Raw genomic sequence first — 7015 nt, 5'->3', positions numbered from 1 at the left:
AGGTTACTATAAAAAAGAACAATGAAACCACCCCAGATACCATTAAAAAGAAAGCTAGGTAGGCTTCACTAGGAAAGTTTGAATTGCTTGACTCTTACTTTGTTTTTTTGGATGAATCTAAGCAGATATTTACTTGACTCCACCACCAAAATAAGACAAGAAGGATGTGAAAGAACGCCAAATGGAAAAGGATGAGGCTGCCTCAAATATAGAGCACGGTGAGCACTCCTACATATTTTCCATTTTTTATTTTCAAAGCATCTTCGTCCAATCTTGGGGTGTACTAAATTGATTCATTATTTCCTATTGATTAAAAATGTAGAGACTGGGATTGTTGTCAAAGATTAGATTACATTTGTTTACTGTTCTCCTTCTCCCATGGCTAAAATTCTTAGCTATGGGGATACCTTAGTGTGTGCTTGCACGATTGGAGACTTTGTCTCCATGGGCATGGACTTCATTGCATCAAAGAAAAATGATGCTTACACATAGGCACAAAAGTTTTTGTTAAAGATGGCAAGGAAAGGTGGTTTTCTACATCAAATTTTAAATGCATTCTTTTAAATTAAATTATAAATTTAATAAGTCTTTATTTTGAAAGTGATTTTTCAGTTTAATTAAAATCTTTCATCTCACATTATGGTCCTTGGCTTGTCAAAGGATACTATCTAGTCACATAGCTAAGAAAACATCACTTCAATCACTTTGGAAATATTTTAATATTAACACTTATTTCATTAATTTTGGACTCATATGTCCGCTTGGATTAATCCCAAAAATCCTTCCCAAATGAAAAGTTTACTTTATAAAAATATCATTCGATAATCAAAAGCTCACTTTTTGGCACTATCATTTCCACATAATAAATTTTACAATCTATCTCTACAATGGTGCACTACTAATGCAAAAACTTTGATTAAATCCTACTTTTGTACTTCTTGTTTTTAACAATCCTCTTCACGTAAAAATAATCATGAGTTAATTCCTTAATTTTCACAAGTTTTTTTTGGTGACTTAAAAACATTTTTAACATGTGTTTTCTCATCCCATTCATTTTGGTATTAAGTTCATGGCATTGATCTATCTCAAGATGAATGCCCACGTATGCAGAGTCAAAGCACAGAAGCTGGCTAGCAGGGGAGGAATTTTGGAGTCATATATCTTTATAAAACACCCGCATCTCAGACATGGTGAATGCAATGCTCCAAAGTGTAAAGAAATATGCTATAGTAGAGGAAAGCATATTGGAGAAGGACTTTCCTTGGACGAGCTCATTTGGAGGTCAGAGGCATGTGAGGCACCAACAACTTCATGGGTAGCATGAACAATGCAACAAGATGTGTCTAGACTCTAATGTTTAGAGGTCCATCCATGCTAGAGGGGGATAGGGAGACAACACATTGAAAACAAAAACCAAATGCTGTTGTTGATGTGGAGGATGATAACACCCACAGGCCAGCGTTCACAGTCAATCGCCAAAATGTCATCCAAAGAGAATACAATTTGAAGGGGAGGTGAATTTGGAAAGGGATAGTGATCGTGCAACACTTGTTGTAAATGGGGAGCTTGTAGTGGTACACAAGAAGTTTTGGGCTCTAAGGAGGTCTCAGATGAGAAGTGCATGGGGTGGGTGGATGGGAAGAGGTGCAACACATTTGTTGGAAGCTCATTAAATACCATAGTAGCGCCTTCCTTCTATGCAACAAGGGCACACCCCAATCAAAGCCTTTGCGATTTTGTAGTAGTGTTGTGACACACACTTGGACTCTAGATTAGAGCATTAACCCCATACCCACACCCATACCCTCAAAATGGCCGATTGCAAGTGGAACTAGCATCGCACAGCTAGAGATGGACATAGAGATGTTTGGGTTCTCACTTTGGAGACATCAAATAATGGTGGGGCATAGGTCTCTACTCCTGAAGCACATATAGACAACATTCATATGGTCTCCGCTTCCAACACCAAAAATGAGTCCCAGGGACATCCGACAAAATATAGAAGTGGTGTATCTCAAGCAGCACATGATCGCATTCTCTGCACATTACCCTTAAGAGGCATGGTCCTCATTGAGAAGTGGTTGAGGAGACAATGCACAAGGTGTTTCAAATTGAGTCTATGGATGAATCATCACATGCAATGTAATATGACGTGCACATATGTGCAAGGCCTATGTGTACATGTCCAGACTTTCAAAAATGGCTACAAGCCTGAAATTCGTACCTAGCATCCGAGCATATCTACTTTGTGTTTTTAGGAGTGATGGGTATCCACCAAAATGAGCACATGTTCATCCATCAACCCTGTGCTCTCAATGACATCTAGTCTACTCACGAGTCATTCATGTGAAGGTTTTTTATTGTCTTCTTTCGTTAGTACTGATATGGTTATTTGATGCAAGACTTCATAATCCAATCTCAAAATTTTATAAGTTATCTCAAGTTTCAATCTCAGAGATAGAGAGACTACCATAGTGCAATAATGTTGATAAGGCATATCAATAGTTTGCTTCCATGGGATGAGAGAGAGAGAGAGAGAGAGAGAGAGAGAGAGAATGTCAAAGCAAAAAAATGAAAAGAAAAACCAATAATCTACTTCAATGGGAATGTTACACACACACGCACGTAGGCACGCATGCACACAATATGATCCATGTGTGTGTGTGTGTGTGTGTGTGTGTGTGTGTGTGTGTGTGAAAGAGAGAGAGAGAGAGAGAGAGAGAGAGAGAGAGAGAGAGAGAGAGTGCAATAACAATGAAATGAAAAACTAGTATTCTATGTCAATGGGACTGTTTCACACTCACACATCTATTTCATTTGTGTGTGTGTGTGCATGTGCGTGCACGTGTGTGTGTGTAAGGGAGGGAGGGAGGGAGGGAGAGAGAGAGAGAGAGAGAGAGAGAGAGAGAGAGAGAGAGAGAGAGAGACACAGAGAGAGAGAGAGAGAGAGAGAGAGAGAGAGAGAGAGATGGATCGATATATAGATAGATAGCAATAACAATGATTAGAAAACTAATGATTTTATTCAATGGGAATGTGACAAAGAGAGAGAGGACGAGAGAGAGAGAGAGAGGTATGAAGGAGAGAGAGGGAGAGGTATAAGAGAGTATGAAGGGGAGAAAGAGAGAGAAAGAGAGAGAGAGAGAGAGAGAGAGAGGCATTGAGGATATGAGAGAAGAGAGAGGAGAGAGGCAAAATAAAGGAGATAGAGTGTTCTCGCCATTTTTGCACATGCTCACCAAAAGATGCTTGCCAAAAATATGTGCCTGATGGAGCACATTTCAAGTCTCATGTTAGTCGTACAATGCTAGGGAATGAGGCCCAAAGCATGCAATGACATTGTCTTATGGTTCTTGATGGGAATCCATCCTTAACTAGAAAATATTCCTATCTCAAAAGTAGGTACATAATCTAGTGCACATAAATTATCTCCAATTTTAATTGTTTTCATTATGCAACAAAGAAAACTCACCAATGTAAAAAGTGTCCATAAAATATATATACATAAACTTTGTAAAAAGGATTTCAATTGCAAATTATAAAACTAAGACTTTGAAAATTGAATTACTCGCACACTTGTTGTCCCTTGCAAATACAATCATGATGGACTACTATATGCTTGATATATAGAGAAGTCGCTTTATAACCTTGATATTTTCCTACATGGAATGTAGATGTGCCGTACGTTCAATATATGGAGCTGACTCACCCAGCTGAGTACTAGTGCATTGCAATGGTTCAATGGAAGTTGGAACCACATGCTTTGGTGCAGGATGGTAGAATAAAACCCAGCCACTGGAGTCTGAGCCTTCTATTTTGTAGCACTAATTGAGCTTGGGAGCGGCAAAGATACAATAATATATGCAAGGACTATACTTTGTTTGTTTCAAGGCATGGAAGGAAATGTTTTGCAAGAGAACAGTGACTCAGCTAGAGACTAGTTTGGTTTTTGCTGCCCTGCAGGGATGAGAGAAAGAAAGGAACGTTGGAGGTAAGGCAGGTTTGAGAAGGGGAGCTAGGTAGCCGTTTGCAGAGAGGGAAGTTTAGGAGGGAAATCTATTTAAAACCAAGCTACTAAAACTTATAAGATAAGCAAACTAGCCATTTTACTAATTGATTTCCCCCAAAAACCAAGCAACCAGACTGTATAATGTTTCTAACCACTTTCAATCATAAATATTTAGAGATTCATCAATGAAGACCAATTTCAATTGTGCAGAATACAATGGCTTCAGGCGGAGAGGGTGGTGTATTTGCAAGAACGCTATATGTAGGTCAAATGAAGGGGAGGTGGATAAGCTTTCCATGAAATGGGCTAGGTGTGAGACGATAATTGCTTTAGTTCTCTCATTTTCAGATCTCAGGGTCCAAATGATCAAACATGGTCACTGCCCCTATCGGCATCGATATTCTCCTCAAGCAACGTTTCTCTTGGTTTTAGAAGTTTCATTCCTAGAGTCTTCATGTATAAGGCCCTCGCCATGTTTCATTCCTAGGGGTCTTCATGTATAACCATTCTGTTGGCACTATTTGGCCTCATAGTGTGAAACCTATCCTAGTTTCATCATGGTAATGGACCTCATTATAATGGAAGATCCTCCTTGTAATAATGTAGTTTAGCAAGAGCCCATTTGGGGGGGGTGTGACAAATGGGTTATTTTTTATAAGTTCTCTTCATTTGATTCTCATGCAACCTTTTTCAAATTGATAAATTGATTTTTGTTATAACATATTTCTCAAAGCATCTCTATTTTGGAAATCATTTTTAATTCTCTTTGTCCCTTAACAGACCAACTACAAAAGATATTGCCAGAATGTAGGAAGTTAGAATCATTACTTGATGTCGATCAACTTTTAGCCTTCATCATTCATTTATTTTCTCAAGGATAAACATTATGGATTAAAAAGGAGTCGATGTTTTTCACAAAAATGCAAATATCAAATGTGATACATGAGAGTTTTTATGACAAGATAACCTTAGACGTGGAATTTATGATAGACATGATAGGAAATCAATCCAATTAACTGGTAACTCATACCATAAACCCACCTAGATGCTCCTTTATATGCTAGGATCTAAAGGCAACTTTGTGCACGAAAGATGGCGAGGGTAGGAGGGGCTAGGCCTCGCAATAGTATGGAGGGCATTTGCCCTTGTTTTGAAGACCCACAAAGTTGGTGGGTATAGAAAGGAAGCCAACCATCTGGTGCAGTTCAGAGGACCATCTGGTGGAACTACGAAACTATCCCTTTTGTATTGTGTCCATAACTTGGACGAAAATGTAAACTTTTGACGGAATCTGTATCTGGTTTCATCTCTGTCTATTTATTACTGCCTTGCAAATAACACTAAGTAGACATAAGTGTAAGAATTGCATGAAACTTTGTAGGCACAAGGATCCTTATCTCATTAAAGCTTGTGCAAAGTATCATAGCCTTCCTACACACGCGCATCCATTATTAGAAGCACTGATGCATGATGCATGGTAAGAAATATAAAAGTATGCATTATTAACCTTGAAAATGATATCAAATACACATAAAACTTTGTAGGCACAATTTTTTTACTCTCTTTAAGACATGTCCAAAGTATCATATCGATCGGACACATGCACATATGCTAAAAGTGCTTTGATGCATATTTTCAGCACTCATCGTGTTGCCTGGTAAGAAATGTGGAAATATGCATTACCAACTATGAAAATGATATCTATTACATATAATATTTTGTAGACACAAGAATCATATTCTCATTATAGCTGATGAAAAGTATCATAGCATTTCAACATGGACACATATTGTAGAAGCACAGTGATGCATATTTTTAGCACTTACATGGTAGAAATGTGGAAATATGTGTGCCCAATCATGCCAATGATATCTGATCCACATCAAAATTTATAAGAACAAGGAAAATAATCTCATTAATACCTATGCAAAGTATCATACCTAGTGGACACACTTAAATATGCCCAAAGGCCAATGATGGATATTTTTAGCATTCATGCGTGATGCATGGTAAGAATTGTTGAAATATGCATTACCAATCATGGAAATTATGTCCGATCCACATCAAACTTTTCAGGAACAAGGATCCCACTCTCATTAAAGCTCGTGCAAAATATCATAGCCTTTCGACACACACACATATATTAGAAGGACACGGATGCATAGTTTTAAGACTCATGCATGATGCATGGTAAGATTCAAAAATGTAACCATGAAAATTATATCCAATCCACATAAAGCTTTGAAATAATAAGGATTATACTCTCATTAAGGCTTGGGTAAAGTATCGTATCTATCAAACACATGCACATATGCTAAAAGTGCACCAAAATATCTCTTACATCCCTGCATGATGCATGGTAAGAAATGGTGAAATATGAATTCCCACCAATCCACATAAAAATTTGTAGGGAAAAGTTACTTACTCTAATTAAATCATATGGAAAGTATCATAGCATTCTGATAACACACACGCACACTGATGCATATTGCTTGGATTCACTTCCAATGCATATCAAATGTGAAAATATGTGTGCCCATGCATGCCGGTGGTATCTGATCCATATAGAGCTTTGTAAGAACAATGATAATATTGTCATTAATACCTATGCATATTATCATACCCATTGGACACAAGAAAAAATGCTAAAAGCGCATTGATGTTGCAGACAGATTTTTAGCACTCATACATTATGCATGTAAGAAATGTTGAAATGTGCATTAGCAACCATACAAATGATGTCTGATCCACATCAAACTTTATAGGCAAAAGTATCCCACTCTCGTTCAATTTTGTGCAAACTATCATAGCCTTTTGACACATGCACATGTGCTAAAAGCACACCGATGCATATTTTTAGCATGCATGACACAAAGTAAGAAATGTGAAAGTATGCATATTTTCAACAGTCATGCATAACACAAGGTAAGAAATGTGAAAGTATGCATGCCCAACCGTGCAAATGATATCTAATCCACATAAAAGTTTTCAAGAACAAGGATAATT

The sequence above is a fragment of the Dipteris shenzhenensis genome, chromosome 20 (assembly GCF_047967505.1).
Source record: "Dipteris shenzhenensis isolate YYH24624 ecotype China chromosome 20, Dip_SZ_1.0, whole genome shotgun sequence".
NCBI lineage: Eukaryota > Viridiplantae > Streptophyta > Polypodiopsida > Gleicheniales > Dipteridaceae > Dipteris > Dipteris shenzhenensis.
The sequence above is the reverse complement of the archived record's forward strand: the minus strand, read 5'-3'. Positions refer to the sequence as shown.